The sequence below is a fragment of the Chlorocebus sabaeus genome, chromosome 10 (genome assembly GCF_047675955.1).
Source record: "Chlorocebus sabaeus isolate Y175 chromosome 10, mChlSab1.0.hap1, whole genome shotgun sequence".
Taxonomy (NCBI): domain Eukaryota; kingdom Metazoa; phylum Chordata; class Mammalia; order Primates; family Cercopithecidae; genus Chlorocebus; species Chlorocebus sabaeus.
Window position 1 is genome coordinate 123,786,002 of NC_132913.1, and position 12,700 is coordinate 123,798,701.

Sequence of the window (12,700 nt, forward strand, 5' to 3'; positions counted from 1 at the left end):
ATTGTGGAAGTGCAGAGCCCTCAGGTGGGTTTCTGTGCACTCCTAGGGGCAGAGGTGGGGCTTTCTCTCCTTGACCTGTGTCTTCAGTGTGCTTGGGTCTCTGCATGACAGCTTGTGCATAAGCACAGCTGTTCCTGCAGCTTCCCTGCTGACGCCAAGTGTACTGTGGTCTCTGAAGGCCCCGTGAAGGCCGTGGAGCTTACAGGGCCTCCGTCGCCTTGCCTCACATCTTGCCACCTTTTCCATTCCCCACTTTCTCCTCCCCTGTGCTTAATTTTATGTCTCAATTTGGCCGGGACCACAGTGCCCAGAGACTTGGCCCAACGCTAGTCTAGATGTTTCTATGAAGGTGTTTTTAGGATCAGATTATTTTTAGGATCAGATTAGAATTTCTTGAACCAGCAGACTTGGAGTGAGGCCAATGGCCCTCCCTAATGTGGCGTGGGCCTCAATCAGTCAGCCGAAGGTCTGATTAGAACCAAAGACTGACCTTCCCTGAGCAAGAAGGAATTCTGGCGGCAGACAGCCTTTGGTCTCAACCTCAGGTCTTCCCTGGGTCTCCAGCCTGTCAGCCCACCCTGCTGATGATGGATTTGTCAAGACTGCACAATAGTATGAGCCAATTCTTGAAGAGAAATTCTCTGTCTCTCCCTACATAGTGTTGGTTCTGTTTCTCTGGAGAACACTGACTAATATACCCTCTTCCTCCTTTCAACTCCTTTGTGTGATTTTCCAGCTTCTGTTCCATCGGCACTTGAGGTGCCAGGCACTGTAGTTCCTGCCCAACATCCACTCTCCCTCCACCTGCCCAACAAGGCCTGGCTTTCTTGGTGGGGGCACTGTGCGCAGTCCCTGGGGATGAGTCACGTTGATTTAGGTCGGTAGTGTCAGTCGCAGTCTCCTTTGCCTGCTACTCAATGTCCAGTCTCCCTTGCAACCCAATTCTGGCTGGCGGTAGCAGGCATGGGCTGCTGGGGTGAGTCTGGGAAGTTATCTGCTTTCCTGATCAAGAAGGACAGAAGTGGATGGCATCCCTCTTTCCTGTTCTTGTTTCCTTAAACATGGACATGATATCTGGAGGTGCAGCAGCCACATCACAGCCGGGAAGCAACAGATATGAAATGAAGGATTATCACACAAAGGAGAGTGGGACGGAAAGTGGGGGAGAGACAGGGGATGGCATTTCTGAACCCCTGCCCCAGCTCTGGAACCCCAGCCACCAGACCTCTTGTCTTTATGCCGTAAGCACTTTCTGTGTGTTTTCTGTTACGTACAGCGGAAGGCATTCTTGATTGATACAGCTAGTGTATTTACTCTGCCTCTCAATCATGGAAATGTCCTGGTTTTAGTCTAAGGAGGTGCAGGGGGAATGGCTCAGCCGGTGAGGAACTTGAGTTGATCCTCCCAAGCCTTCTATTCTTTGATAATAGTAATGCCCTGCCTTCTATGATAAAACCCCAATGGATTTTTTAATGACAACAGCCAACTCCAGACTCCCTGAGTGGAGGAGCAATGGCACCACAGGTTGGGCTCATGAATGAGCAGCAGCCAGTGCCACTGGAGTGACTGCCTTTTAGTGTCACAGACCCTGACAAATGGACCCCGATGGAGACATCCTTGGAATCTCTGGTAATGGACTCTGCCCAGAAGGGAAATACGAACTCCGAACATCTGCCTGCTGTTCAGAGGCTTGACCGAACTGCAGAGTATAATTGGTCTCGGCTTCTTTCTTTGGCCCAAGAACTGGGGGTTTTGAAGGAGATTTTTGAGCTTAAATTTCCAAGCACGAATACTTTGCAGCATCAAATATCTTACATGTAGGGAGAAATCTAGCACTGGTACATTTGTGTAGGTACAATGAAATGGGGGGTAGTGACCATAGGAAAATGATCAGCACTGGGGCAAGGCAATTTAAAGAAACAAAACGAGAATTATTAGAGACTGCTATCAAACTTCAAATCAGAAGGGAGGTAAAGATGAAGCACTTGTTAGGCAGATAATAAGATGACAAAGCCTCAAAATACGACACTCACTGATCTTAATTACCAAGCTATCTGCTGGGTGTTTAATCAGTGGCACATACACTATGCTAATTATTCCAGCTAATTTCGTTATAATGCAATTCTTTATCAACCCTGCTATGTATAAATTAGGAATTGAAATGTAACTAACACAAATTATATTTAAGGCAACATGAATTTCTTTATTTCAGCATGAAATCTTCTAGTCTCTATTTCTTTCTTTTTGTGATTATCTAATGTCAACCGCTCCCCACCCCAGTCCCCCGCAGCCTAAACCATCATTTGAGGAGAAAGGAACCCAGCACAAATATTTCCCCTTTTAACTTCTAGGAAATATCTGTTTGACTTTCTCCTTCAGCGATTGTCCTTGAAAGGTGTAGAATATATTTCAGCAATCAGTGACAGACAGATCCTGGCTTTCTCTGCATCAGATAAAGGTCGCTTTATTGTTCTATTTTAATTTTTAAATAATCATTGGAGGGTACCGTAATTTATGTATTTTCAGTGACATATTGTATGTAACTTACATCAAGTTATGTTTACAAATGTGTTTAGATGAGGACTAATAACACGTATCTTATAGAGAAGCATAAATATTGTCTGGAATTTTTAATGTCATGTGGCTCTGCATCCAAAGAGGTCAGGACTGCCAGGCTTGTGATTTTCTCCTCCATCAATACTTTTGGTTTTGAACAAATTTGCAGCAAAATAACAAAGCCTAATAAATTAGTTGATAAAACTGGGGTCTAATTTAGTCCCAGCACTAAGTCCATTGCCAAAGGAAGGTCATGGTCTGGGAGAAATGAACAGTCCCAAGTCCTCAGACCCTCCTGTGACCTCAGAGTGAGGGACAAGCCCTGTGCCCATCTAGACTCACTCAAAGTGACTGAGACGTAGCCCTGTCTATGGATTCACTACTGAGATTCATTTCTTCTTTGGGCTTGAAATGTCCTTGCTTTTCCCTGAGAGCGTGGAGAGCAGCTCCTTCATCCTCTGGTCCCCTGAGTGCTGTTGGGTGTTTCCTCACCTCCAGATCCAGCTGCTGGGCCCTTCCCACTCTGGGTCAGCTGGGGCTTTGCTCCCAGGACAGAGGCTTCCATCATCTTGCATCATCCTCTCTCCTGTCTTTGATTCCCACTGTCTTATTTTTATTTCTCCTAATTCTCAGCTCCAGTGACATAGATGTTTCTCTTTGTGGTCAGAAGCTTTTTAATTTTGCTAAAGATTACTTTTTTTTGACAGAGTCTCGCTCTATTGCCCAGGCTGGAGTGCAGTGGTACAATCACTGCTCACTGCAGCCTTTACCTCCTGGGCTCAATCTAATCCTCCCACCTCAGCCTCCCGAGTAGCTAGGACTAGAGGTGTGTGCCACCATGCCAGGCTAATTTTTAAATTCTTTTTAGCAGAGAGAGGGTCTCACTATGTTGCCCAGGCTGGTTTCAGGCTGGTTTCAAACTCCTGGGCCCAAGCGACCCTCACGCTTCAGTCTCTCAAAGTGCTGGGATTACAGGTGTGAGCCACCATGCCCAATTTGAATTCCTTTTCAATTAGTCTTTTCTAGCTTTTCTGTCTTGACAGGTTTGACTGAGATGTTTGTGTGAATGTATTTTCCATTCTGTGTGGGGCTAGGCTCATCCGTCAACCCACCAGGTTGCAGTAGCCACTTTGTAGTGCAATCTTGGTACTTGAACTTGAGGTGGTTCTTTGTGCAATGAGAGAGCAGGGGCCACTTTCATTTCCCCTGTGCCTTCAGAGGCTGGAAACAATGCAATGGGATGTGGGCATAGACTAGACGTGAAGAAAGTCATTGACAATTCTTGAAATTTTTTTTTCTCTATTGGGGCATGATTTGTGATGATGCAAGGATGGAGTTATACAATTGGAGATATGGGTATTTCCTACCAATATAATCATCAAAGCCCAAATAACACACAAATGATTTTCATTCAGTAAACACTTTTTGAACCCTGGTTAATGCCAGGTACTTCTTGATGTGTATGTTGATTATATAATTCACAATACGTGCCACACACTTTCTAAAGGTGTTGCAAATATAACTTGTTTTCTCCTCTCAATGGTACTGAAGTTATTATCACTTGAGAGATGAGGAAACTGAGTGGGGAGCTACTGCTGAGGCCACATGGCTATTAAATGGCAGGGTTAAGATGCAAACACACAGCCTGGCTGTGCATCCCGGTGTTGTGTGGTCCTGCCTCTTGTTCTGTGCCCAGTTCTTCCACCTCCTAGTCAGATTCTTCCTCTTCCTTCCTGATATGGTTTGGATTTGGGAAGAGTGGTTTCATGGGCCAGACCCAGGGCCCTGCTGCCCTGTGCAATCTCAGGACACTGCTCCCTGTGTCCCAGCCACTCTAGCTCTAGCTGTGGTTAAAAGGGCCCCAGGTGTGTCTCAGGCCTCTGCTCCAGAGGGTTCAAGCCAGACGCTTTGGTGACTTCCATGTGGTGTTAAGCCTGCAAGTGCACAGAGGGCAAGAGTTGAGGCTTGGGAGCCTCCACCTACACTTCAGAGGATGTATGAAAATGCCTAAATGTCCAGGCAGAAGTCTGCTGCAGGGGTGGAGCCCTTACGGAGAACCTCTACTAAGGCAACATGGAGGGTAAATGTGGGGTTGGAGCCCCTACACAGGGTCCCCACTGGGGCACTGCCTAGAGGAGCTGTGAGAAGAGGGCCACCATCCTCCAGACCCCGGTATGGTAGACCCACCAACAGCTTGCACCATGCACCTGGAAAAGTGGCAGGCATTCAGTGCCAGCACTTGAGGGCAGTCATGGCTGCCTCCACCCTGGGTGCAGGCACTCTCCACCCTGCAGAGCCACAAGGGCGGAGCTGCCCAAGGCCTTAGGAGCCCACCTCTTGTATCAGTGTGACCTGGATGTGAGACATGCAATCAAAGGAGATTATTTTGGAGTTTTAAGATTTATGACTGCCTTGCTGGGTTTCAGACTTGCACGGGGACTGTAGCCCCTCTCTTTTGGTTAATTCCTCCCGTTTGAAATGAGTATATTTACCCAATGCCTGTACCCGCATTGTATCTTGGAAGTAACTAACTTGTTTTTGGTTTTATAGGCTCATAGGTAGAAGGCATTTACCTTGTCTCAGATGAGACTTTGGACTGTGGACTTTTGAGTTAATGATGAAATGAATTAAGACTTGGAGGACTATTGAGAAGGAATGATTGTATTTTGCAATGAGAAGGACATGAGATCTGGGAAGGGCTGGGGTGGAATGATATGGATTAGATCTGTGTCCCTGCCCAAACCTCACATTGAATTGTAATCTCCAGTGTTGGAGGAGAGGCCTGGGGGGAGGTGACTGGATCATGGGAGTGGATTTTCCCCTTGCTGTTCTCGTGCTACTGAGTTCTCATGAGATCTGGTTGTTTAAAAGTGTGTAGCACTTCCCCCTTCTATATCTTCCTCCTGCTCCTGCCATGTAAGATGTGCCTGTTTCCCCTTCACCTTTGGCCATGACGGTAAATTCCCTGAAGCCTCCCCAGCCATGCTTCCTGTACAGCCTGTGGAACCAAGAGCCAATTAAACCCCTTTTCTTTATAAATTACTCAGTTTCAGGTATTTCTTTTTTTTTTTTGAGACGGAGTCTCGCTTTGTCACCCAGGCTAGAGTGCAGTGGCCGGATCTCAGCTCACTGCAAGCTCCATCTCCCAGGTTCATGCCATTCTCCTGCCTTAGCCTCCCACGTAGCTGGGACTACAGGCGCCCGCCACCTCGCCCGGCTAGTTTTTTTTTGTATGTTTTAGTAGAGACGGCGTTTCACCGTGTTAGCCAGGATGGTCTCGATCTCCTGACCTCGTGATCTGCCCGTCTTGGCCTCCCAAAGTGCTGGGATTACAGGCTTGAGCCACCGCGCCTGGCCTCAGGTATTTCTTTGTAGCAGTGCAAGAACGGACTAATACACTTCCTGTCGGTTATTTTGGTTTCTTGATATGTAGTTTTGTGAGAAAAAATGTAGAGGGGGTGGGAGGGAAGAGAAGAGGGGCAAGGGCTAAGGCAGGGACCAGGAGACTTCAACATAAAGAGGCCTGAGAGTAGGTGGGAATTGGATAAAGAAAGAAAGGCCATTACTTTGATATAATCTCTTGGTTGCTGGATGGTGTTTTCCTAATCAAGATGCTTATTTGAGACTAGACCACAAGGGTCATGGCTTTTAAAGAGTTATTTAACTAATTATGTGAATCTCTGCTATGAAAGGAAAATCTTGGGACCCCAACTTACTAAGCTGGGAACTGCTCAGGACAAACCTGCCTCCCATTCTATTCTAAGCCATCCCTCTGCTCACTGAGCTAGATGCATATTCTGATGGCCTCCTTTGGAAAGGCTTATCAGAAACTCAAAAGAATGCAGCCATTTGTCTCTTTATCTATCTGTGGCTTGGAAGACCCCTCCCTGCTTCAAGTTGTCCCTGTCTTTCTGGATGGAACCAATGTACTTCTTACATATACTGATTGATGTCTCATGTCCCCCTAAAATGTATAAAACCAAGCTGTGCCCCGACCACCTTAGGCACGTGTCGTCAGGACGTCCTGAGGCTGTGTCATGGGCATGTGTTCTTAATTTTGGCAAACAAACCTCCTAAAGTGATTGGAACTTGTCTCGTCATTTTTTCTCGACTGACACTGTCATTGGGGGTAAGAGGATCATCAGTCAAGCACAATGATGTAAGGTGAAAAGTCTGCCCTCTGATAATTAGAGGTTAAAATCATCCTAATAGATCAAAGCAGGACAGTGTAAAGTCACTTAAAGGATGAAGAATAATTTGAGACAGCATGTGCTTTCAAATTTAATCCCCTACCTCCATCTCACATCATCTTTGAAATAAAGGAAAATGAGAAAAATGGAGAAAATCTGTATCAGTGATTAAAATTAGGACAAAGTGCATCCCTGTGACAAAAAGTTTAAGACATTTCTGGCATCAACAGGGTGGGCAGGCTTGAGGAAGGGTAGACCAGCTGGCCAAGGGTGTGAGTAGACAGAAATGCAGGCTGGGGCCCTGGGGTGAGAGTGGGGCAGATCTTGCCTCATTGGCAGGTTCAGAAAGGACCCCTGAGCCCCACAGTGTGCCCAGAACCTCAGCATCTCATGTCACACTCAGCTGCTGGCAGCAGTGAGCCAGGTGAGGAGGGCTGTGGTGGGCACCTGGGGGGCAGTCATGCATGCTTCAGAAAGGCGCACAGCGCCTGCCATTCAGGATGGTATAGATTAAAAAATGAAACACACAAGAAACAGGAATGGAATACCCTGCCCTAGTGGTGAAGCTCCCTGGCCATCACTCTTGCTAATTTTTTAAAAATTTCCACACCTCTGTTACAGAAAAATAAAATTTCCATAGGATTAATGTCTGTCCTCTTCTCTTTGGGCCTGAAAATACTTGGCCACAGGCACACATAATCGTGATCCAACCCATCTGTGGTGGGCAGCCTTGAAGATGGCCCTCATATACATGCCCTTGTGTAACCTGCTCTCACATGGGCTGGGCCAGGCTTTGTGACTTGCTTCTCACAGATATGGTGCCACTAAAGCAGAAGTGACGGGTGGCCACTTTTGTGTTTAGGTTATAAATTATAAAGACACTTTGGCTTCGGTGTTGGGTGCTCTCTTTAGCTTCCTCCTCAGTAGCTCCCCTTGGGGGAAGCTAGCTGCCTTGTGGTGAGTCAGCCCCAGAAGTAGGGCTGGGGAAGAAGCAGGAAAACCTTCAGCCCTAGTGGAGCCTGAGGGTGACGACAGCCTCTTGAAAGACAGAACCACCCACCAAAAGCCATGTTCGGTTTCCTGGCCTGCAGAAATTGTAAAATTAGGAATGTTTGCTGCTTTAACCCTTTAGATTTTTGGAGTAATTTGCTATGCAGCAGTAGATAATTAATATACCACCTTAACTAGCATTTGAAGAAAGTCACAGACTTTATCCTTCCCTTTCTCATTCTCTCCTTCTCCACTCGAGGATAAGCAAAGCATGAACTCTGATTCAACAGTGGGAAAGAATGGATGATTTTTGAGTCCCGGGGTAAATGTCTTTTTATGAAACAAGAGTTGCTGCGAGAAGTGAGAAAATTTGTGAAAATCCCAAATCCATACTATCACTGAGAATCTAGATAAACATTGTCTGAAAGAGGAATGAGAGAGGACCAAGGAAGAGTCCTCTGGGATGAAAACCATATTTCAAGTTTTAAAATAAAATTTATACAGTGATTGAGACTGCAGAAAACCAAGTCAGTGATTTTAAAAGACCAGACACAGAAATCCTCTCAAACTCAGAGTATGAAAGGAACAAAATGATGCACATAAGCAAAAGTAATGCCAAAGACAGATTTAGGAAATGTGTATATCTTAGGAGAAATAAGAGTAGAGAGAACATAATAAGTAAAGAAGTAATACAATGTACCTTTTGCTATGGACTGAATTGTGCCTCATGTCGCAGGTTACAAAATCAGTGTACCCAGATCAGTAGTACTGCTATACACCAATAAAAACCAAGCTGAGAATCCAATCAAGAACCCAATTATTTTTACAATAACTGCAAACAAAATCTAGGAATATACTTAACCAAGAAGGTAAAAGATCTCTACAAGAAAAACTACAAAAAACTGCTGAAAGAAATCATAGATGACACAAATAGAAACATATTGCATGCTCATGAATGGGAAAATGACCATACTTCCCAAAGCAATCTACAAATCCAATGCAATTCACACAAAAATGCCATCATCATTTTTCACAGAACTAGAAAAAACAATCCTAAAATTCACATGGAACCAAAAAAAGAGCCTGCATAGCCAAAGCAATACTAATCAAAAAGAAAAAAATCTGGTGTCATCATATTACCCAACTTATACTACAAAGCTATAGTTAACAAAACAACATGGCACTGGTATAAAAAAAAAGGAATGTAGACCAATGGAACAGAATAGAGAACCTTGAAATAAAGCCAAATACTTACAGATAACAGATCTTCAACAAAACATGCAGAATATAAATTAGGGAAAGGACACACTATTCAATAAATAGTGCTGGGAAAAGTGGCAAATCACATGCAGAAGAATGAAACTGGACCCCCATCTCTCACCTTGTACAAAAATCAACTCAAGATGGATCAAAGACTTAAATCTAAGACCTGAAACCATAAACATTCTAGAGGATAACATCGGGAAAAATCTTCTGGCTGTTGGCTTAGGCAAGGAATTCATGACTAAGACAAAGAAAGCAAATGCCACAAAACCAAAAATATACAAATGGGACCTAATTAAACTAAAAACCGTCTGCACAGCAAAAGTAAATAGACAACCCACAGAGTGGGAGAAAATAGTCATAAACTATGCATCTGACAAAGGACTAGCATCCAGAATCTACAAGGAACTCAAACAAATTAGGAAGAAAAAAAACCAAATAGAGCTTATCCATGTAATAAAAACCCACCTGTACCCCAAAAACTGTTGAAATAAAAGTTTACCACAAGCACGAAAAAAACCAAATAATCCCATCAAAAAGTAGGCAAAGTTCATGAATAGACATTTCTCAAAAGAAGATATACAAATGACTAACAAACATGACAAAATGCTCAACATCATTAATCATCAGGGAAATGCAAAATAAAACCACAATGAGATTCCACCTTACTCTAGCAAGAATGGCCATAATTAAAAAGTCAAAAAAATGATAGATGTTGGCATGAATGTGGTGAAAAGGGAACACTTTTACACTGCTGGTGGGAATGTATATTAGCACAACCATGATGGAAAACAATATGGAGATTCCTTAAAAAACTAGAAGTAGAACTGCCATTTGATCCAGCAGTCCCACTCCTGGATATCTACTCAAAGAAAAAGAAGTCATTATATGAAAAAGAAACATGCACTGAATGTTTTATAGCCACACAATTCACAGTTGCAAAGATATGGAACTAACCTGAGTGCCCATTGATCCATAAGTTTATAAAGAAAATGTGGTATATATACACCATGGAATACTACTAAGCCATGAAAAGCAATGAAATAATGTCTTTTGCAGCAACTTGGATGGAACTGGAGGCTATTGTTCTTTTTTTTTTCTTTTTTTTTTGAGACAGAGTCTCACGTTATTGCCCAGGCTGGAGTGCAGTGTCGTGATCTCAGATCACTGCAACCTCCACCTCCCAGGTTCAAGGGATTCTCGTGTCTCAGCCTCCCAAGTAGCTGGGATTACATGCGCCACCACACCCAGCTAATTTTTGTATTTTTAGTAGAGACGGGGTTTCGCCATGTTGTCCAGGCTGGTCTTGAACTCCTGACCTCAAGTGACTCACCTGCCTTGGCCTCCCAAAGTGTTGGGATTACAGGCCTGGGCCACTGCGCCTGGCCTGGAGGCCATTATTCTAAGTGAAGTAACTCATGAATGAAAAACCAAATATTGTATGCTAAGCTATGAGGATGCAAAGGCATAAAAGTGATATAATGGACTTTGGGTACTCGGGGGGGATATTGGGGTGGTGAGGTATAGAAGCCTACGTAGTGGGTACAGTGTACACTGTTCAGGTGAGGGGTGCACTAAAATCTCAGAATTCACCACTACAGAGCTTATCCATGTAATAAAAACCCACCTGTACCCCAAAAACTGTTGAAATAAAAAAAAGATAAAAAATTGTATCTAAAAGATCAACAAATCAAATCCAGGAATGTGCTCAAAGAATAATACATATGATCAAATAGTTTATTGTAGGACTGCAAAATTTGTTTAGCTTTAAAAACACTATTAACATGTTTTACCATCCTTTGGTATATTATGAGATAAAATAAAAATAAAATATGATAAAATACGGTTGTATCTCAATAGATGATACAATAACATTTAATACCATTCAATATCCATTTCTTATTAAAACTAGTGAGCTAGAATTAAAGGATATTTTCTTACATGGTAGAGATTATCTGTCCAAAAGTAACAACCAGCATCATATTTAATGCTGAGTTTTACTATGGTCAAGAGCAAAACAAGCAAGCTCACCATCATCACTTCTTCCCTGTCTCAGTTTGAAATCAGTTGAGAGGAGTCATCAGACACATGGGTCAAAATGTCAGCTTCATTACTGATAAAGCCAACTGCAGCATGTGGCTTTAGATCTGAAGCCAGAAGAGCTTGCCAGCAGTCCCTGAATTAGACAACATACCACAGTCACTGGCAGCTCTGACTCTCCCCACCCATACCCAGCTAGGGCTGGCTCTTTCAGGAAGCAGTGAAAACCAGACAATGCTATCTTCTCAGGTGGCAGATTCAAAGAGAATCCAGAAGAGGCTAAGCCATGCAGGCAAATTCTTTCTCCCAAACAAATGCTCCCAAGAAGGAAAATACGAGAATTCGAGGAAGGTCAGGAGCATCACAGAAATGTAACCTTTACCATATGGGAGCATGTAGTCAAGGGGACCCCTAACAGTATTCTAAACTCTTTGAGAAGTTTTAGCCATTGTGATAGGACAGGAAAAAGAAATGGGAATGGTAAATATCTTAAAGGAAAATAAAAATGATTGGTCATTATCTGCAAATGTTATAGCTATTTAGAAAATCCAAGCAAATCAATTGAAAAACATTAATAAGAGCTTATAAAAGTGTTTGGTAAGCTAGCCTATTGCTTTCCTTAAATGACAGAATTAATGGCTTTTCCCTATACCAGCAAAGTTAGAAAATTGGGCAAGTTGTGGAAGGAGGGATCCTGGGAAAATAAATTCATAACAATGTCCAATAAATACAATAAAAGAATTTTGGAAGAAAATCTGCCTTGCCAAACTGACAAAATATGTTATGAAGCTACAATAATTCTTAAAGTGTGGTAGTGGCAAAAGAATCCATGCAAGATCAAGGGAAGAATACTAAATTCAGAAACAGAACTAACAAATAGGTTTAGAATATGACATAGTGGCTGTGATGGTTTGAATGTGTCCCCTCCAAAATTCAAGTGTTAGCAACGTGATGGTCTTAAGAGGCAGGGCCTGTAGGATTGATTAGGCCATGAGGGCTCCTTCCTCACGAATGGGATTTAAGGCCCTTATAAAAGAAGCTTCATACAGTATTCAGCCCTTTTTGTCCTTCCACCTTCTGCCGTGGGAGGACACAGCGTTTCTCCCCAACAGAAGATGCAGCATCAGGGCGCCATCTTGAATGTGGAGACCAGGCCCTCAACAACGAATCGCCAACTTCTTGATCCTGGACTCCAGAAAGGTGAGAAATAAAATATGTTGCAGGTATTGTTCTGTAGCAGCCCAAACAAAGAGAGTGACATTTAAAGTCATGATTCTAGGAAGGATTGTCAACAAATGCAGTTGGCATAACTGAAAAAAATACAAGTTGAATCTGTCATCCCATGCACCAAAAGAAATCCCTGATGATTTAAAAATTTAAACAATGAAAATGAAATCATACCACCACTAAAGGAGACTGTAGATACACAGTTTTATTACCTTGGGCTGAAGAAGGGCTTCCTAAACTTCAAGACAAAGGTAGAATATTGAAGATAGATTTGCCCACACAAGCGATTTTAAACTTCCAAATACCAAAAAACCTTAAAAATTAAGTGGAAAAGGCACCTGTGAGAAATGTCACAGAGGGTCAAACCTTCACATGTCAAGGGCTTCTTAATATTCAGTAAGGACACCTCCACATCTCTGATGGTAAAAAGGACC